The sequence below is a fragment of the Pantherophis guttatus genome, chromosome 3 (genome assembly GCF_059756535.1).
Source record: "Pantherophis guttatus breed Tessera chromosome 3, ASM5975653v1, whole genome shotgun sequence".
Taxonomy (NCBI): Eukaryota; Metazoa; Chordata; class Lepidosauria; order Squamata; family Colubridae; genus Pantherophis; species Pantherophis guttatus.
Window position 1 is genome coordinate 81,964,631 of NC_142065.1, and position 22,201 is coordinate 81,986,831.

A 22,201-nucleotide genomic window follows, 5' to 3' on the forward strand; every position below is an offset into this window, starting at 1 on the left:
ACTGACACATAGCTGGCTTATTAAGATTACTTTTTGAAATTAGTTTTTTATATATCTACCGTGTTTCCCCGAAAATAAGACCCTGTCTTATATTTTTTTGAACCCTGAAAATTGCCATGAGCAAAAAAGCCCGATTGGGTTTATTATCAGGGGATGTCTTATTTTGGGGGAAACAGGGCACTTAGAAGTAAGTCACACTGTTTTCAATATAGCTTGCTTCCAGGTAAGGGGCCAGTTCTTAAAACATTTTGCCATCATATCACGTTTTTGTGCAATTTTAATGTACAGACCTATCCTAAAAATCCTAATACCAAAGTGAACATAAATGAACAATGAAAATACCATGAAACTTTGGGAAATGTGGATTTATTGCAACAAGATAATTAAAGGGTTATTCATGCCTCCTCTGGGCTCTGCACCTACTCTAGGAAGGTATACCACTACACTTGGGAAACTCTACTATAGATAAAAGTTGCACTGAGTCAAGCTCAACTCCTGGTGACTGTATTGATAAATCAATATAGTTTTCTTGGCAACAATATAGGATACCAATGGGTTAACATTGCTTTTTTCTGAACGTTTTTCAGTTTAGCTTACACATCTAGTAGTCTCTGGTGATCTCCCATTCATATATTAATGTCTGGCTCTCCTTAAGTTCTAAGTCCAGACAAGGCCAATCAATGTTATATCTTTACATTAAATCCTTGATACGTAGCAGACAAATATTTCATTCAAACTTTTTAAATTGTGAGTTTGCCCATTAAGATTTTTCTGCAAATAATCTTATTTTTAAGAACCGCATAGTGGAACAAATAACATAAAATCAGGTTTAACAGCCATTTGGATTTAAGGGACATCCTCTTTACCCAAGCGATATATTAAATCTTCATTTACTGATAGCTATTGAACTGCAGCCCAAATTAGTTCAAATAGACAGCTCTATAAAGAATCGTCTTGAGATATTTTTTCCTTTTCCCTTCAAAACTGAAAATAAACTTTTAAAGTGGTTCTTTTAAAAATGATTTTATTTTTATAGAAAATCTTAATGAGTTCTGCAGTTAGAGCTGCCTGTAGTCATATCATGTAAGCTTTAAGAAATGAAGCACAAAGGTCAGATCCATCTTCAGAATGACAGATTATCACTTAAATGCCCCAGGCTAGTCTTATTGTCTAGGAAATCACAAACATCACTATTTTTGCAAACTATCAGCACTTGCTATAACACCCTTACTACACTACATCTTGAAGTTACTACAAAAGAAATGAGGTGATAATTGCATATTAACATAATTATTCGGCAATCCCCTCTGAGCAAACTTCCTAGGTCATTCTATAATTCAGGTTAGATTCAACCTTCCTGTCATATCCATGCTGCCCATTTCTTTTGACGAAGAATTTTTTAAAATAAAATGCACATCATTTTTCTTCTATGTACATTATTAATTGTATTTATTACAAGTAGGTTAATATTCACTGAATACTTACTACGTAGTGACAACCTTTTCTAAGGTATTATTATTACAGACGCTATAAGGGTGTCCTCATTCAAATGCTAGCTCATTTAACCATATAACCAAATTAAATGCTATGCTGATGCTCACTAATACAGGTAAAGTTAAAGATTTGTCAGATTCAATTAGAAATTATCATAAATTGGATTTCAAGAGTCATGAGCAGAGGGAAAATAGATACCAGCATATAAAATAACTGATTAGCAATGAAAGTACATATATATATACTCACGTAGTCGTACAAAATAACTACTTCTTTTATTTCCAAACAAAACAAAACAAGAACCCTTAATAGATCATTGCTTTCTCACCATTTTCTTACACAATACTTTTTTGGGGGGGGTGTCACTTCATGTTGAAAGGACACTAACAGATTCTACCTTATGCTTTATAACTTTAATATATGTATTATATATAAGAACATATAGCAGTTGTTCATTAGGGATGATAATGGAAAGACCAAGCTAGTTATGACTAAGTGGAGCTAAGTCCACATGGAAGCAGAAGTCATGATATGAGGAACCAACACTAGACAATACACTTAAATCAACAATAAAAAAATCAACAATTTTATCAGGTTCGCCTGATACGCCAGTTACGTCCCTTTCTAGATCGGGACTCTCTACGCACAGTCACTCAGGCACTAGTCACTTCCCGCCTGGACTACTGCAACCCTCTCTACATGGGGCTCCCCCTGGGGTGCACCCGGAGGCTCCAGCTGGTCCAGAACGCGGCCGCGCGGGGGATTATGGGGGCGACAAGGTGCTCCCATGTGACACCTCTCCTGCGCGAGCTGCACTGGCTTCCGGTGGTCTTCCGGGTGCGCTTCAAGGTGTTGGTGACCACCTTTAAAGCGCTCCATGGCTTAGGGCCGGGGTACTTACGAGACCGCCTTCTGCCACCAATAGCCTCCCACCGGCCAGTACGCTCGCACAGAGTGGGCCTCCTCAGGGTGCCGTCCGCCAGACAATGTCGGCTGGTGACCCCCAGGGGGAGAGCCTTCTCTGTGACGGCGCCCACCCTCTGGAACAACCTTCCCCCAGAGTTACGTACAATAACAGACCTCTGGATTTTTCGTCGGGCCCTGAAAACCTATTTATTTCAACTAGCTGGGCTGGCTTGAGTTAAATTTTAAATTGATTTTAAATTGGGTTGCTTTAATTTACGGCCAAATATTTAATTATTTTAATACTGTTTTTAAATTTTGTATGCTCTGTTTTTACCTTGGCTGTGCACCGCCCTGAGTCCTATTTGGAGAAGGGCGGTATAGAAATTAAATAAATAAATAAATAAATAAATAAATAAATAAATAAATAAATTTCAATATGAACCATATAAAAAGCAGATGTTCACTGGGCAGATGGTGTGGAAGGGAACACACCTAACTTTAAATGTAGTCACATATAGTTAGTGTGAGGGTTTCTAATGGGTAAACCAATGTTTGGCAGAGTAACCCTCAAGATTAAGAATGGAAAAGAGAGCTTGGCTAAATTATATATGATCTATATAACTGCCCTTTTCTGAAACAATTTTTCCTCATTTCAGACAAATGGAAGGTTTGCTTAAACAAAATAAAACATTAACAAGAATCATCAGGCTCTTGCTGTAGCCTCTATCACATTCAAGGATAAGATTTAGTTCTAAAGAAAGAAAGAAAAAATAGGAAAATGGTACATCTTTTGAAAACACGGTGATCAAGGTTAGGGGTCACCCAATTTTCTTCTCTTTATCTGAAATCATTCACCACGCCTTTCCAGAGAGTTCCCCAGCAATTCAATCAATAGAGATAGATATCCTCTCTGATTCTCGTAACTGCAAAAATCCTCTAGACAAAATAATAAGGCTGACTGCTGAATTCTCCAGGCTCACACATCTCACTGTTCTCTCACAAGCCTCTCTCCCTTATTTCCATTATACTTGGGAGAGCTTCATGAAACTTTGTTCACGGAGAAGAATGCTTATGTAAGGAAGCAGACAGAATAAAATAAGATTACCAGCAGTTTCATTGTATTAAAAAAATAAACATTCATGTCCCTGTATGCTTGCACTGAAGATAAAAGGAATTTCATTTCTATTACAATAATAAATCTGAATCTTTTGGATGGAGAGGGTTGTCTTCTTTCCCTGAATTCTCATCTTTCCCTCCTCTAAATCACTAGGTACTTTATTATTTATTTCTACTTTTTCTGAATTGTGTGAACAATAATTATATAATTGTGTGCCTGTCTTCTCCCTGTCTTTTTTCAATTTTAGTAATATCCCCAATTCCAGCCTCGAGTCACAATTCAGCCCTATTAATAAGTATATGTCTTATTTAGGAGCTGTGATGGCACAGTGACTAGAATGCAGTATTGCAGACTAACTCTGTCCACTGACATGGGTTCGATCCTGACCAGTTCATGGCTGACTCATCCTTCTTTCCTTCCGAGGTTGGTAAAATGAGGACACAGATTGTTAGGGGGAATATGCTGACTCTGTAAACCAGTTAGAGAGGACTGTAAAGCACTGTGAAGCAGTATATAAGTCTAAGCGCTGTTGCTATTATTTAGGCAGTGTCTTCAAAAGTATTATGGATGGAAAGGAATGGAAATCTGTTAAATTGCACCGAGCAAAGGATTGCTTGATTTTTCATGATCAGTAAAATTGGCTAGGTTCTGCCACCTTTAAAAATGTAATGCCTCTTGAACTGAGCTTAACTTCTGGTGCCTTTATGGAAACAACATTGTAGTTTTCTGATCAACAATATAGAAGTAATATGCCACTTCTTTCTTCTTTTCTCCAAATGTTTTTCACAATCCAAATCTGATATGTTCTAAAATGTACTAGTCTCCTATCCAAGTACAGTCCTGACATTAACTAAACTAAATTAGACGTTGCCATATCTACATCTAACCAGAACCTTTAATCTATTTAAAGTAGGTTAGTCTCTTTGAACATTAATAACATACATTATGTTCCATTAACAAACCTTACCTATCTGAAAAGGGTAAAACAATTACGTGAAATAAATTAATACCATAATCTTCTCAATTTAGAATAGTGAAATGTTACTGTTTTGTGTACTAAGAATTTGCATAGCATGCACCTTTGTCACATGACTATCTTTAAAATGAGTATCTTTTCAGTGGTAAATAACTAGCAGTTTCCTCTAGCTGCGATTCAACACTCATTAAAGCTGCTAACAAGTTTTTGCTTATTACATACGCAATTTTTGTTTCACTTGCGATTGCTGAGAGATCCGTTTAGTATAAATTTCAATAATTTAAGACCATACCCATAGATGTTGCTCTAACAACCATTATTTATGTTAATCAGAAAAACATCTAGAATAGAAACTACATTTTTATACCGGTAGTTGCGTTAACACAGAAGATTTATACACCATTCATACAATGTACTCTAAAACTGACTCTCTCCTCTTTAATCGGATTTGATGAAAGCTTATGTTGAAAGAAGAAAAACAGATAAAACTTGTTACCGTGTTTCCCCGAAAATAAGACCCTGTCTTATATTTTTTTTTAACTCCAAAATAAGGGCTTGGCCTTATTTTCGGGGGGGGAGGTTGTTCCTTATTTTCCACCCCATCTACTGGTATGAGGTGGGGACGGGGCAAGTGGCCCCTCGTGCCTGTCTTCTGAAGGGTCGCAGCATGCCATCCCACCATCCACGAAACATCTGATTTGTGGGTGCCACTCAGGCTGTGGCCTCCAGCAAGCGTGGCTGCTTTTGCAGCCGATTGCGGCTGCAAAAGCAGCAGGAGGCCAACTGACAGACCCCACGCATCTTGCACTGGCCTTCCAAAGGGTACTGTAGCAGCAGCTACCAGTATCCACAATTTTTTTACTGTTTTTTCGTCCCGACCCACATAGCCCAGTACAGTGTTAAAAGTTAACATTTCAGAAATGTTACTGTAGCTGCGAAGCTCTCCTTGTACAACACTCTGCCGCAGCTTTGGAGCAAACCTCTGCCTTCCCTGCCCAGGATTGCAAGACTGGAGGCTCCAAAGCCATGGAGGGAGCGTTTTTGGATGTGCATCTGTGCAGGGCACCTCTTTGAAAGAATGATCTGCAGATGGGGAGGAGGAGATTTTCCTGCAGCTGCGGAGGAAAGGATGCGCACACACACACGGAGGCTGGTTTTTGCCCGTTTTTGCAAAAAACAAGGCACACAGAGGGTTTGGGAGGCCTGCAGAGTGCTCCTAGGGGCTGGGGGAGGGCAAAAACGCCCCAGTTTTTGCAAAAAAATGGGCCTGTTTTTCGCAAAAATGGAACAAGTTGGGCGGGGCTTCGGGAGGCCAAAAATGGCTGTATTTGGTGTATAAGACGCACCAACATTTCCACCCTCTTTTGGCGGGGGGGAGGAAGATGTGTCTTATACTCCAAAAAATATAGTAATTGTCACCCAACTGGCTTTGAATCTAAGGTAGAACTAGAATTCTGAATCTCCTGTTCCTAAACTGATGCCTTAATCACTACATCAAACTGGCTCTAAGCTTAACGTTTTTGGACATAGATCTACTTTTGTTTCAATCATAATCCTAACACTGAAGCACTTAGCGAACCTATTTGAACAATTTCCCTTCCAACGTAAAATATTTAAAAGCCTCTCCATGTTTATACACAATTGCTAATTTTGCATTTAATGATTGATAAACGAATGTATGAATTGGGCCAGTCACCCCCTTTCAGCCCATCTCACAATGTTTCCATTAAAAAGCATTGCTATCATGTATGAAAACTCTATATTATGGAGATAAATGTTATATAATACATTTTCAAATCATCATCTAATATTGTAACTATCAAATAATATCTGAAGTTTATCTTTCCTATTAGACAAACCTGAAGGATTTCAAAATAAAAGGAATTTTCTCTCCTTAAAACAAAAAAAAAATTAGTCCTTTTAAAATAGTCCTTCCATTTCCAAGTCTTGATGTTTCTTTCTAAAAGTCTATCATATGCACAATAATTTATCTCAAAAAACAGGTACAACAAATAAATATACAGTAAATTTGAAGTATAGAATTTCAGTTAAAACAATTTATAGTAATTTAATCTCTAGAGTTTTTTTTTTTTAAAAAAGGAAGATGAGTATAAGAATAAAGGATTAGCATTTGGCCAAATTATGTTTTAAATTCAATTTCTCAGGGATACTTAAATATTCCCTTTACAAAAATCTGTATAGAGATAGTCAAAATCTGTATAGATTTAGACCTGTATAGGTGTGGAATCTATTCTCTACTCTCCCTTATTAAAACCAAGGTAAGATTGTCAAGTATTCTGGGAATAGGAACCTACTGATTCCCATGACAACTTCACCTAAGAAGGAACTGGGACACCTCAACTAATTCAAGTTATACTGAGCTGCCTGGAAGAGATAAATGACCAAAGCAGCAGGCTCTAAAAGTTTGCACCTCAAGTTATATGTAAAACCAATGGATGCACATCCAAGAAAGAATGTAAGGAAAAGTTAAACTTCACCTTTTAATTCAGATAATTACACATATTTTTATTTTGCATCAGCTCCAGCGATTCTTCTTGTATAAATTACTGTTCAGTTTCCAGAACCAAAATATTGCTTGCTTTACTTAAAACCAGGTAGTGCCACCAAGTGGTAGTCATAGTCTGTGTTCAACAGACAATACAATCTACCACTTAAATAAAAAAATCACTTCTGCAGACTGAAAGCGTTTCACTATCAATCATGAAATAAACTAAATTTAGTATTAGCAAATGTTATTAGGAATGCAAATACTTAAAAGTAGGTGGATAAGATTCAGAAATTACAAAAATCATATTGAATTCAATGTTAATTTTTAACATGTTTAATTTAAATTACTGTGGCTATTATTTTACTTACCACTATTTATAATGCTAAAATAAATGATCTAAGAATTTACATTGAAAATGAATTTGAAGTAAACAAAAATGTTGTAGGTTGTATTGAATGGAATATGCTTGCTTCACGTTTGACAATAAAGATGCCAGAAAAATATACATTTGAATTAAAAAGCTAACACAAAGACCTTGTGGTGATGACATGGCACAATTTGTTTGCAGCATCTTGATGGTTTCTTAACACAAACAAGCATTTTTCTTGCATACAGCAACTGCTGTGCATCCGGGTAAAACTGAAGCTTCATTAAAGAGTCTCGACAGATAAAACAATCATGTTCACATCCCCTTTGAAGCATCTTTTCATCTCTGGATTCAAATAGTCTTAAAATACTACTACCACTCTGTAAGCAATAATAGTAAAATAACAGTCTTATAAGAGCCGGTTTGTGCAGTGGTTAAGGTACCAAGTTACAAACTATATTGTGTCCCACCTTAAGCACAAAGCCAGGTGGGTCATTCTCTCTAAACCTTAGGAAGGAGGCAATGGCAAACCACTTCCAAAATCTTGCCAAGAAAATCACAGGGACTTGTTGAGGCAATTGCTAGGAGTCAACACTGAAGGCACCGAAAAAAGAATCACCACCTCTCAAAATTGTATTGTATGATAACTGGAGCTACTCCTTTAATCACAGCACACTTTTTCAGCATTTGAATCATTCAGCAATCTAATCTCACATAGAAATAAGGCCATTTTTAGCAACAATGCCTACCTTTACAAAACATTCTCTCAAAATCTGGTTATGCCAGTGACTTGTTTAGATGGCTCCATTACTGAGGTGGATGTATTCATTCTCTCTCTACTTGGGATTTGTATATATTTTACTTTTAATTAATCTCTATTTTTAATGTTGATTTTTATTTTTTAAACTAAATTTAATTATTGATTATTGTATGCTGCCCAGAGTCATTTTCATGAGATGGGTAACTATATAAATTTGATTAATAAATAAATTAGCTATGCCCCAGCATTAAGATACTCAAATTCATTCTCACATAGAGAAATCAATTGTTTTCTTTGCCATGTGGCTTAAATAAAACATAGCTGAAGTGATAACAACACACAGGGAAAGTGCAGGATAGGGAAATGTTTTTCATTTACCCTTAAGCATAGTAGGAGGTAAAGTTATGTTTGAAGAAATAAAGCCACACTGTAGAAAGTAGAACACATTTTTTATTTAAATGAAATCAAAGCCAGTCATAAACATGCAATAAATAGCACTTCAAAGCCAGATACATTTCTGAAAAAGAGCAATGTGACATCAATGCATGTATAAGAAACAGACTTGCATTGTGTTGCAGATCCTATCTATCTTCCTTAATTTTACCTCCTCCTCAAATTACGTGCCCCATGGGCCTTTTCTGTAACAAGTTTCCTTACTGGAAAATAGACCCAGACAGGGAAGGAGAGAAATTAGAGTTCCATAAAATCAATAACTCCTTAACACTCAAATTAAAATATTAAAATATTAGATATTTAATGAACTTTTCTTTACTCACCAATGCTTGTTTTGTCCGTTTTTAAGCTTCAAATCTGGATTCAAAACTCAGACAAGCCTATAATAGTAAATTAACATTATCTATAATATTTTTTCAAAGCCATTATACCATATTCATTATTGAGAGCCAAACTTCATAAGGAGACAATTACTAATTTCTTCTGGTAACAAATATATAGTATGTCATGCTAATATCTGTACCTACATTTTTATTGAATCTATTAATGATTCAATTTCCTTTCAAGTTTTCTGATGTGCTCCTTCTTTAAATTTTAAAGAGAAATGCTACTGTTACTTTATTTACCTTAGGCGACCATGCTGTACACATGAAGAATAAGGAGAATAAAGCCAGCACTGACTTAGCCACTGTTCTGATTTACAGAAGCTAGGTAAAATCACATCAAATACCCGTTCAATTAGCAAAGGTGCCCCCCCCCAGGCTGTGTGCTCTCTTCATTACAGGTAGTCCTTGACTTACGACCACAATTGAGCCTAAAATTTTTATTGTTAAATGAGGCATTTGGTAAGTCAGTTTTGCCCCATTCTACGATCTTTCTTGCCACAGTTGTTAAGTGAATCACTGAAGTTGATAAATTAACCCAGTTGATAAATTAATCCGGTTGTTAAGTGAATCTGGCTTCCCCATTAACTTTGCTTGTCAGAAGATCACAAAAAGTGATCACATGATCTTGGGACACAGCAACCATCATAAATATGAATTAGTTGCCTAGCATCTGAATTTTGATCACATGATTATGGGAATGCTGCAAAGATTGTAACTGTGAAAAACGGTCATAAGTCACTTTTTTCAGTGCCGTTGTAATTTTGAACACTAAGCGAACTGTTATTAAGGTTACCCTTGTGAGGTACCACAAGGGTCGGTCCTCTCGCCACTCCTGTTCAACATTTATGTGAAGCCGCTAGGTGAGATCATCCGTGGATTTGGGGTGCGATGCCATCTGTACGCTGATGACACTCAGCTGTACATCTCCACCCCATACCACTCCAAGGATGCCCTTGAAGTGATGTCCCAGTATCTGGAGGCTGTGCGGGTCTGGATGGGGAGGAACAGGCTTCGACTCAACCCTTCCAAGACCGAGTGGCTGTGGATGCCGGCATCCCGATATAGCCAGCTGGCGCCATCACTGGCTATTGGGGACGAGTCATTGACCCCCACAGAGGGGGCTCGCAACTTGGGCGTCCTCCTGGACACATGGCTGTCTTTAGAAGAGCATATGACGGCCATGGCCAGGGGGGCTTTTTATCAGGTTCACCTGATACGCCAGTTGCACCCCTTTCTGAGTCGGGATTCCTTATGCATAGTCACTCATGCTCTCGTCACTTCTCGCCTGGACTACGCTAACGCTCTCTACATGGGGCTTCCCTTGAGGAGCACCCGGAGGCTCCAACTGGTCCAGAATGCGGCCACGCGGGTGATCACGGGAGCGACATGGCGCTCCCATATAACACCTCTCCTGAGCGAGCTGCACTGGCTCCCGGTGGTCTTCCGGGTGCGCTTCAAGGTGTTGGTTCTCACCTTTAAAGCACTCCATGGCTTAGGGCCAGGGTATTTACGAGACCGCCTGCTGCTACCGATAACCTCCCACTGGCCAATACGTTCTCACAGAGAGGGCCTCCTCAGGGTGCCGTCGGTCAAGCAATGTCGGCTGGCGGCCCCCAGGGGGAGAGCCTTCTCTGTAGGAGCACCCGCCCTCTGGAACGAGCTACCTCCTGGAATACAGCTGATTCCGGATCTCCGCACTTTCCGTAAGGCCCTGAAGACGTTTTTATTTCAACAAGCCAACCTGGCCTGAATAGATTTTAGGGGTTAGTTTTTTTAATTGTATTGCTAGGGGTTTTAAATTGGGGCAGCCTTTTAATTTAATTTATTCTTAATTATTTTAACTTTTATATTGTATGTTATTTTAATTCTCGGCTGTTCACCGCCCTGAGTCCCTTCGGGGAGAAGGGCGGGATATAAATTTAATTAATTAATTAATTAATTAATTAAGTCGAGGACTACCTGTACTCTTTTCTCTATATACCAATGTCTACATCGCCAATGATTGCTTGATTAAAATACTGAAGTTTTTAAATGAAAGAACTGTCACTGGTCTCATTCAAGACGGTGATAAGTCTGCATACAGACGGGAGGTGGAACTGGCCCTCTGGTGCTTCCAGAACAATCTGGAGCTGAACAATGTAAAACTGGATTTTAGGACTCATCCTTCTATTCCACCACCTCTTACAATATTAGACAACACAGTATTAACAATAGAGACTTTCAAGTTTCTGCGTTCTATAATCTCCCAGAATTTGAAATGGACACCTAACATTAGCACCATCATTAAAAAGGCACAACAAAGAATGCCCTTCCTGCGTCAGCTCAGAAAGTTCAGACTGCCCCAGGAGCTGCTGATATAGTCTATTGAGAAATTACTGAGTCTGTCATTTGTACTTCTATAACTGTCTGGTTTGGTTCAGCAACAAAACAGGACAGGTTCAGACTTCAATGGATAGTTAGGATTGCAGAAAAATCAATTGCAACCAACCTGCTTTCCACTGAGGACCTATATACTGCATAGGTCAGAAAAGGGCTGAGAAAGTATCTAAAGATTCCTCGTATCCTGGACATAAACTGGTTCAATTCCTCTCCTCAGGACACCACTATAGAGCATTGCATCATCTAGTTGCCAAAACAACTAGACACAAAGACAATTTCCCCCTCATGCCATCACTCTGCTGAACACCTAATTAGCATAGTATAGCCTTATGTCTAAGCATATTTACCCACGTAGTATGACTATCTTTCTCATCTTTTATACTACCTTTTCCTATTGGTGCCCCTTATATTACTTTGTTTGTATGTTAACTTGTTTGTATCAATCTGCTTGTATGCTTATATGTATGTACACTGATTATATTACCTTGTTGTTTATATGTACATTAAGAATTTATGCACCGGAGACAAAAGGACATTGGTCTTACCTGATACACTCCTTCTCGTTGGGTGGAGATAGCATCCAGGAATGGGTTGATCTCATCTGCTTAGCTGATTGGACTGAGTCTGTCAGAGTTGTTAGGACACACCTGTTTTGCTAGGGCTCCCCAGCTTTTGGTGAAGACAAAGTGACCGACTCAACATGTCGTTCTCGAAGATCCTTTCCATCCCAGACCGAGGACCAGATGGTCAACAGGGTGGGGCTGGATGCTATCTCCACCCAATGACAAGGAGCGTATCAGGTAAGACTAATGCCCCTTCTCCATAGTGGTGGAGATAGCATCCAGGAATGGGACATACCAAAGCTGGCTGTCCTACGGGTGGGCAGCAGTCCCCTCCTCCATATGGACATGCTGAAGCACTCACCGGCCAAATGCCACCTCTGCCGAGGCGAAGATGTTCAATTTATAGTGCTTGATGAAAGGGGAAGGAGAGGACCAAGTTGCAGCATGACAAACCTCCTCTATAGAGGCCTGCGTTGGCCATGCCAGTCATAGACGTGCTCCGGGTGGAGTGTACAGTTATCCAGGAAGGTCTATGAAGGGCCTGCAGGTCATAGGCCTTGGCAATGGTTGATCTAAGCCAGGGGTGGGCAACTGTGCTCTTTTACAACCTGTGGACTTCAACTCCCAGAATTTCTGAGGCAGCCAAACTGTCTCAGGAATTCTGGGAGTTGAAGTTCACAGGTTGTAAAACAGCCACAATTGCCCACCCCTGATCTAAGCCATCATCCCACCGTGGAAGGGGTGACCCTGTTGCCCAAAGTTGCTGGTTGGAATGAAACAAACCGGGCCTCTGTTTTCCTTAGGTCAGCAGTCCATTTGACATAGATGTGGAGGGCCCTCCTTATGTCCAAGGTGTGCCACCTTTTCTCCAAGAGGTGGACTAGGCGAGAGCAGAAGTTAGGCAATATCAGTTCCTGTGCCCTGTGGAACCAGGTGTTCACCTTGGATATGCAGGAAGGATCCAGCCGCAAAGTCACACTATCTTGTGAAAAACAAAGAGGTCCTGTCTCATGGACAGAGCCGCCAGCTCAGACACCCTCCTGGCCGATGTAATGGCCATGAGGAACGTGATGTAATGGCCACAAGGAACACTTACAGATCAGGCAGTGCAGGCTGGCAGATCGTAATGGCTTGTATGGAGCCCTCTGCCTTCTCCTCTAGGATCTTCCGTATCACCCTTGGAATATGTTGTGGCCCACCAGCGGCCTGCGTGGATTGTTGCTGATCCTGACGATGAGGAGGCTGGTGTGGTGTTGCGCCAGCAGCCTGTGCAGCCGGCGCTTGAGTCGGACAGCGAGGAGGCTGAAGAAGATGTGGTGCCAGAGGCAGGGATTCAGCCAGGGCCTTCAGAACCTCCAGAGGCTCCTTTAAATGCAGAGGAGGAGGAGGAGCCTCTTCTCAATGCACGGGCATGCAGAGCTGCCAAAAGGCAGGAGTGGTTTCTCAGGAGGAGGTCTCCTTGAGAGTAAGGCTTGGGGCTAATTGGCCACTCCCTTAGCCTGTTTAAGAAAGTACACAGCTGGTAACAAGCTGCAGGAAACAACTTTTGTTCGCTAATCATTGTGTTGGGATGTCTCTGCAAACCTTGTTTCTGGGCTTTCTGCCAACTCCAGTAAGACTCTGAATATCTTATCTGTGGAATTCTGGCAGGCTGTTAAGAACACTTTATTAACAGCCGGCATTTGCTAAAACTGCGTTATTTGAGTAAACTAAGTTTGGTTCAGAGTTTGTGTGTGCTGTGTTCTTTGGGATCTGTAGCTGGGGCAGAACAGAAAAAGGGGAAGAGGAGGGAAGGCATACAATAACCCTGGAGGCCACAGGCTGCGGAGAGCATCGACTCCCTCCGCCCCGGTGCCAGAAAGCTAATGTAAAACCTTGGTAGCTGAGAGTTGTCTGGGGTGGCAAACATATCCGCCTCCAGGAGGCCAAAATGGTCTGTCAGTTCCTGAAAGAGGGATGGGTACAGGTACCACTCGGCACGGTCAATGGATGCTCTGCTGAGCCAGTCTGCCTGCATGTTTGACACCCTGGATATGTGCTCCACTGTGACGGATAACAGGTGCTTCTCCACCCAGAGGTCCAGCCACCTGGCCTCCAGCATGAGGGATCTGGAGCAGGTCCCCCCTGACGACTGACGTGTGCTTTCATGGCCACGTTGTCCATCAGCACTAAGATGTGTTTGCCGGAGACTGACTGCTGGAAGTGTTGGAGGGCAAGGTAAACTGCCCTGAGCTCCAGGCAGTTGATGTTTAGGGTCCAGTCCTTCTGGGTCCACTGCCCCTAAGCCATCTGCGACTGGAGATGCCCCCCCCAGTCAAAGAGGCTGGTGCCTGTCGTGACAATGAGGCGCTCCAGCTCCTTGAACTGGCAGCCCTTGGTAATGGCTGGGGACATCCACCAGTTGAGGGACCGGATTACCTCCTTCAGGACGCTGACCATGGCCGGTGAACTGCTCCTGCCTGACCTCTGGAAAGGTAAAAGAAACAATTGAAGATTTCTAGCATGCAGACATGCCCACAGAATGATGGAGATGGTGGACGCCATTTTTCCTAGCAGTTGGGAGAGCAGGGCCAAGGGAAGTGTTCTCTCTCTCTTGGCCTGCTCAATCCCTGAGGCTGTCCTGCCACTCCTGCGACAGATACAGCTTATACTCGCTTGTATCTATAATAGCTCCCAGATGGAGAGCCGGCAGGTAGGCTGCAAATGACTCTTAATAGAGAACCTGTGTACCTGGACAATGACCCCTGGTCCTGGAGGCCAGAGGACTGGATCAGGATATCATCCAGGTAGCACTGGACACACACAGGCAAGGACCGAAGATGAGCCACCAAGGCTGCCAATAATTTGGTAAACACCCTTGGCTCTGACGATAGTCCGAATGGTAGGGCCCTATATTGGTAATGGCGGCCCACGTAATGTAACCAGAGATATTGCCGGTGTAGTGGCAAAATGGGCATGTGTAGATAGGCCTCGGTTAAGTCAATGGATGTGAGGAAGTCACCCTCCTGAACGACCCCCAAGATTGATTGAAGTGACTGCATCTTGAACTGCCGGTGTACAAGATGGCTGTTCAAATTCTTGAGGTTCAGAATAGCTCTCTACCACCAGCAGCCCCGAGGGCTTGGGGATCACAAAAATGATCAAGTAAAATCCCTGCCCTTGCTGGCCCTCTGGGACCTGCTGGATTGCTTGAATATCCAGGAGGTGTTGTATGGCACATTCCATGAGGGCCTTCCTTGAAGGATCTTTTGACACTGGGTAGCGAATAAAAAACCTCGGTGGTTTGGAAAGTAATTCTAGGGAGAGGCCTGACCTCACCATCTCCCTAACCCAAGTGTCCAATGTAATCTCCTCCCATTAGTCGGCAAAAAGGGTCAAGTGACCCCCAATGGGAAGTTGGATGTGCAGTTACTTGGGGCGGCGAAAGGACTGAGCTCCTCCGCCATGAAAGGGCCATCTCGACTGAAATTATCGTCCCCTGGCTGGCCTATCTTGAAGTTGACGCTGCTGCTTCAGATTAAGTTCCCCTGGGGATGGGCGAATCCGGCAGCTGAGTCCCCTGCCTGGAAGGAGGGCCAGTGAGGATATGGGGAGGGGTGAAAATTACCCCGTCTCTGCATAGTAGGCAGGATTTTTCTCTTATCTCTGGACTCTACTAATATCTGGTCCAGAGACTCCCCAAACAACCTCTCCCCTGTGAAGGGGACTGAGGCCAGTCGCCATTTGTGGCGGGCGTCTGCCTGCCAATGTCGCAGCCAGAGCAGGTGGCGAGCCGCTACAGAGGAGGCCATGGTCTTTGAGGCAAACCAGGCCAAGTTCAGCATGGCATCCATGGAAAACTGGCCGCTGCCACGAGCTTGTTGATGTCTTGGTGTGTTCTGACATCAGCAGCCAGGATTCTTTTTGGCAGCTGGCGGAGCCAGAGCAAGGAGGCCTTGTTGAAAAAGGAGGCTGTAGTCGAAGCCCGGATGGCCCATGCCACTGCTTGATGTGCCCTCTGTAGCGACTGTTCCGCCCTCCTGTCCTCTGGCCTCAGGTTCTCCTCGGGCTCCCCCGGTATGGTGGAAGACGACTGTAAGGCAGCCACTGGAGCATTTACAGTTGGTGTGTGGAGCACCCGCACAAGCTCAGGGGCTACATTATAGAATCTCCTGTTGGCTGATGATGGATTTGGGCCCGCCCCAGGAGAGGTCCACTGTCACTTGACCACATCAATAAATAGGCCTGGTGATGGAATAAACTCCGCCTGTGTGGTAGGCTCAGAGAAAGGCGGATCCAATGGAGTGGGTGTGTTCTCAGTCTCTGGCTGCGCCAAATGAGTCCCCATCCGGGCAGATTTTTTTGCTTTGAAGAGAAGCAAGTTGAATAACCCATGAGGAAACAGCCCAGTAAATGTAGATTGCTCTGGAATTAGGCCCTCATCGTCTGAGAGATCCAAATCTCTTGTGTTAGGATATGGTTTGAGCCTAACAAGTTGTCCAGGCAATATACGTGTTCTGTGACTTTAATATGAGTATGTACTGTGTGACTTTAAAGTTTTCCTGCTGATTCATTGTAATGCTGAGTCATGCTGTAATTAGTTGTGAACGTATTTAAGGAAGGTACTGTAAAGTATTCAGTTGATGATAAGCTACCATTGTGTGAGGAGTGCTATCCATTGTGCTATCATCGTTGGATGGCTCTGCTACCATCGTGGTTTGTGAACCAGAGTGAGTTTGTTATTCTAACCAACTACTGTTTGTGTGGTAAGAAGATTTATGTATCACTGGACTGATTTAACTGGCAAAGACTTGGATTGATTTAAAGACTATGAGATTATTTTTTCACTGTAAAGTAAACTTTTGATAAACCAGTTTGCATATCTCTTATTCATTGCTCTCAGCAACGTTTCTCTGTGCTCTACACTCTGCTGGTTGGTAACACAACAACAATATCCTTAACACCTTGTCTCTACCTCCTCAGAGAGCAGAGACTGGCTCTCGTGGGAGGGCGCAGGAGAATATGGCCCCTGGATGGTCAGAAAGTCCCCAGGGAATTGGGATGCTCTACCTTGGCTGGGGTTCACAGAAAAAAACAGAAGCCCTTGATGATGCCTGTCTAGAGTGCTGCATCCCTGCAGACATGCCCTGCCCGACTGCTTCTGCGATAATTGCCTGCATGTTTTCTGGGATGACTGAGTCTGTCCCTGCATCTGGTCTTAGAACAGCTGCCATTGGTGTGAAGGTAGCCTCCAGAACCGCTCTTGCACGCCAGACACTGAGCCCCAGAGCTCTGTATTAGCAGCAGGCAATAAGGAGCATTGTGGAGAGAATTGATCTCCAGTTCCCCCTGGTGACAGGCCCAGAGAATGCAGCCTATTGGGCTGACTTCGATTACCACTGAGGTCTGAAAGCAGGTTGTTCTCCCTGTCAGACCTGGCACACAGCTTCTCCAGGGCTTTATACCTGCGCTGCTCATCCTTTTGGGCTGCCTTAGAGCTTGCAGCCTTGTCTGGAGCTTTAGACCTGCTGGCAGATCTGGCTCCATTCAAGGCAGTCTCCTGGGTGGCTGCTGTTTTTACAGCTCTTGTCCCTGCTTTGCTGCCAACTGCCGCCTTATCCGGAATTTTGAATGCTCCCTTTTTTGCGCCCTTTTCTCCCTTCTGGATAAGGGCTGGGAGTAAGGAGAGCCCCAGGCCAAGGAAATGAGGCAATGTGTGGTGAAATGGAAGCGCTAAGCTCCAAACAGCTCGGTTCCTTAACTTGGAGCGCTGTGACTCCTTTAAATCAGGAATCTGTGGCTTTGCCCGGCTGGGAACACAAAGCTCCGCTCGGTGCATTGTTAGAATGGGCCAAGGGATCGCAAAACTCCACAACCATTCCTGACGCCGTTTGACAAGGTGCCTGTCGTTTAAAAGATTGGGCGCCACAGCACCGCTCTTCTTGGAGCGCGAAGTTCCTATAATGACTGCCCGACTTCAGCAATGATGGGAGTGCGAAAGCTCCACAATCTGTCCCCAGTAGCAGTCAATTCAGGAGCACAAAAGCTCCACTGTCAAAGTTTGGGCTGGGAGCGCAAAAGCTCCACTCTCCAGCCGGTCTGTCAATCAAATTGGGAGTGCGAAGCTCCTTTGTCAGCCGCAAAGTCGGGAGTGCGACAGCTCCTCTGTCTGGCATCCCTGGCTGTCAATTTGGGAGTGTGAAAGTTCCGCTGCCTGGCTGCAAAGAGTACTGTTCTCATCAGGCAATCCTGGGGTGAACTGTGTAGGAAAGACCCCTGCCAGCTACCCTGCCAGCCAAGAAGACCACTGTCCGGTGGCTCAAGCCGAAACCCTCACCGCTGAGATGATCCCAGCAACTCAACCAGATGTGCGGGAGTCAACTGGGCTAAAACTCACGAAACCTGAAGAAAGTGATGAAGAAAGGATCCAGGACTGTTCCTATCAAAGGTTTGGAGAAAGCCTTGACACGTCTGTCCTAGCTGAGGGACTGAGTCAAAAGCTGGGGAGCCCTAGCAACAGAGGCGTGTCCTAATAGTTCTGACAGACTCAGTCCAATCAGCTAAGCAGATAAGATCAACCCATTCTTGGATGCTATCTCCACCACTATGGAGAATTCCCAGTGTCCAATCAAACTTGGCCAATGAAGATTTGTATTTGTATCTGTATTTGTATTCCTATTCTATTCTAAGAATAGAATTGGATTAAAAAGGTATCTCCCTGATAACAGTAAAAGCCTAGGGAATGGCCTTATAGAGTAAGCTCAGCCACATTTCAACAGGCTTTTTGTCAACAGATTGGGTTATAAATTTTGCAGATGGGTCATTTTTTGCTATAAGTAATTTTAATCAATAATTATTAATTTAATTAATATTTTTTTCTGGCCTTTATCTGGATACAGCTTATGGCCAGTACATACATAGATGTATATATACAGAAATATGTAAATAGTTCATATGCACACATTCTCTGTGTATGTGCGTGTGGGTGTGCACCAGTGGTGGGTTGCTACCGGTTCTCCCCGGTTCTTGCAAACTGGTAGTGGAAATTTAGAGTAGTTCGGAGAACCGGTAAATACCACCTCTGCCTAACCGCCCCCAATCTATTCGCTGCCTCCCAACTCCCAGCTGATCGGCTAGAAGGAAAAAAATCAGGGCTCACTTGACAAAGAAGAGGGGGAATAAACCAAGACACTGTGGCTTTAAATTGAGAAGCCAAGAAGCCTCCCAACTGATCGGCTAGAAGGAAAAAATCGGCTCGCTTTTCAGCCAGGAGACCACTTGGCAAAGAAGGAAAAAAAAAAGATGCCATCGCTTTAAATTGACAATTGGCTTAAATTGGCTTCTTTAAATTGAGAAGCCAAGAAACAGCTGCTGGAAGAAGGTTTTTGCTTGCAGAAGCGAAGTGACATTCAGCGGTTCGTTTCTGGGTCAGCTGAACAACAAACTAGATAAGAGGAGGGATTCTTATATGGTCTATGTTTTTGAAGTTTTGGGATTTGTGCAACATGGGTTTTGTGTTTCTAAAACGGTTTGGGCGATTTCCATTGTGAAATATCCTGTCTTGAATGAGTTTTCTGCCTGCTTGTAAATGGAGCCGAACTTCCGGCTTCCCCTTTCTATTATCTCTAAGTACTGGTACCTGTTTTCTTCTTACAAAGTTTCCTTTATGTAGCTGGCAGGAATATGGAATGAATATCAGACAGGTTCCTTGTTAGCAGCTTGATTTTTCCTTGCTTTTCTGGGAGCCTTTTCTTATGAGTAATATTTTATTTGGGGAAATGAAGAGGGGGGAGTTTGATTCCTTCCCAGAGCAGGTTAGTGGGGTGGGGAGGAAATGGGGATTTTGAAGTAACCTTTTCCTGGAGTGGGGAGGGAATGGGGATTTTTGCAGTATCCTTCCCCCGTCACGCCCACCACGCCACACCACGCCCACCAAGCCACACCTACAGTGGTGAAACCCACCACTGCATAACTCCATCTTAATATGCTATTCCTGGTATGTGATGTTTTGTATACATACAAAGAAAGAAAGCACTCTTGTAATCTTTGACTTTTAGGCTTGCTGTCAAACATCAGCCATAATACTAATGACTGTTTTGAACAATATGCAGGTTGTATTACACGAATGGCTATTTTATATGTGAAATTATGACTGAAATATTTCTGCACCTATATTGGTTCACACTGTCAGGAAGTTTCTCCTTAATTTTAGGTTGCTTCTCTCTTTGTTCAATTTCCATCCATTGCTTCTTGTTTTGCCTTCTGGTGCTTTAGAAAATGCATTGCCCCCCGCTTCTTTCTGGCAGCCCCTTAAAAGCCTGTTGCCTATCACATTCTTGAGCAAAGCATGTGAGCCATTTCCTCCTTTCAGTGGTCCATGAAAGTGCATCTATAATATGTAGATAATAAAAGTTGAAAAAAGGTGAACAACATTTTTACAGAACTATAGATACGTTGAGGCTGGGTGTGATGAGGAATGGCTGGTAGGGGAGGTGCCAGGGGAGGCACCCCTTGACGAGTGACATTGAGTTGGCCATGCCTACCCAGTCACATGACCATCAAGCCATGCCCAGTCACATGGCCATCAAGCCATGCCTACAAAATAAGCCACACCCACATAACCATAGTAAAAACTTTTTAGAACCCACCCCTGGTGCGCACATGTGTGCACGCACACAAGTCTAATAAGTAGGAAAGCTGGGCAGTATATAGATTTTTTTCATGTCTAATTGTATTTTGTGGGGATCATTTCAATTAACTATTCTATTCATTTTAATAAATCAGTTTCATATATTCCAAGGGACTGCCAGTCTCATATCCTCTGGAGGTATTTACAAGTTGATTTATAATTAGATTTTCAACATTTTTTCCTCACATTTACATCTATTACTATAAAGTATAATCAGTCAAAATTGAAGCAGCTCAAATATCGTTCTACCAGAATGAAAATTTTCTGTTAACATCTCATAATTCAGAAATAATATGTACAACAATATGGCACTGAAGCTACGCAACAGACTGAAATTATAAATCATCTTCCCCAAATAGGAATCTATGTGTGTGTCATATTACAATTTACAGTATATACAGCAATCATGACCATGATGATCATACTGAGTGAAGAGCCTTGCAATTATATCTAACACATCTGAAAGGTGTCTGTTCAGGGAAACTTCTACGGACAAAACAGGAACACAGTGTTATATGTGTATCGTGGTATTATGTCATATGTATATCATGTTGTTATGTTGTTATAGAGTTCCTTCTAAAATACCTGGGAGATTTACAAAGAGGCATTGTTATGGTCCTATTTCTTAAGGTGACATCAGATCACATCACCAGGAGACACCAGGAAACAGAATTCATTACTAAGAAAGATTATCAGATTTAAGGTTGGAAATTATTAGTGTGTTTTTTTAAAACATATCCAGGTAACAAAGTGGCTCCCCAAAATGCATGCTGCTATCAGGAATGTGCCAAATGAAAGGTAATAAATTGACTTTTGCTGAGGGCAAGATCTAAACAGCAATTGTGGAATGAATTGAAGTTGCAATTTTAAATCTAATTATTGTAATGTGAGGGATTATTGACTGCTTAGAATCTGGATAGCAGCAGTATATAAATCCAATCAAAGTAAACTGTTACCTGCTTGGAGTTTTTGGATTGAAGTAGTGTTTAAACCTAAGCAAGCATATGAACAAACAAACTGGTTGTGCCAGCCACACAGTGGCTGGGACTATCTTCTCCCAATTTAATCCTAGTTGTAGCTTTGCACTCTCTTTGAGAGCCGAATAAAAGGTGCTTCCTGCATATTGCTCATTCTACTGAGTTCCTCCTGCCCCAAAAATAATCAAACAGCAGGAACTGGAAAACAGAATAGCCCATGCATGCACTTCTGTAAAGTATGGTATCTTTTGGTGTAATTTTACAAAACTAGATACCCTATTTCCCCCAAAATAAGACATCCCCTGATAATAAGACCAATTGCCCTTTTGAGCGCATGGCAATAAAGGCCAAGTGCTTATTTCAGGGTTCAAAAAAATATAAGACAAGATATTTTTGGGGAAACATGGTATATATAATTATATACCCCCCTCTCCATTTAATCCAATTGCTTAAAATTGCCATGGCCTCATCTCACAGCAATTCAAGATCAAGACTTCTCCATAGCTGAAGTGGGTTACTGGGATGTGTCCCCAACTGATATGGGAAGACTGACTTTAAAAAACAAACAAACATATTTTTGAACATGCAGAAACAATTTACTGTATTTTTCGGACTATAAGACGCACCTAGATTTCAAAGAGGAAAA

The 22,201-nt window shown here is 42.3% G+C and overlaps 1 protein-coding gene across 15 annotated transcripts in view; it reads right to left on the minus strand.

Annotated features, from left to right (window-relative positions):
- Positions 1-22,201, minus strand: part of ZNF644 (zinc finger protein 644) — a 74,157-nt gene that overhangs the window by 40,333 nt on the left and 11,623 nt on the right. For 5 of the 15 annotated variants that reach the window (XM_087889947.1, XM_087889938.1, XM_087889937.1 and 2 more), the window contains one exon: positions 8,906-8,962. The exons of the other annotated variants lie outside the window; for them this stretch is intronic. The gene's annotated coding sequence lies outside the window, so the exon portion shown is untranslated. The remainder of the gene's footprint in view (positions 1-8,905; positions 8,963-22,201) is intronic. 15 annotated transcript variants of the gene reach the window in all.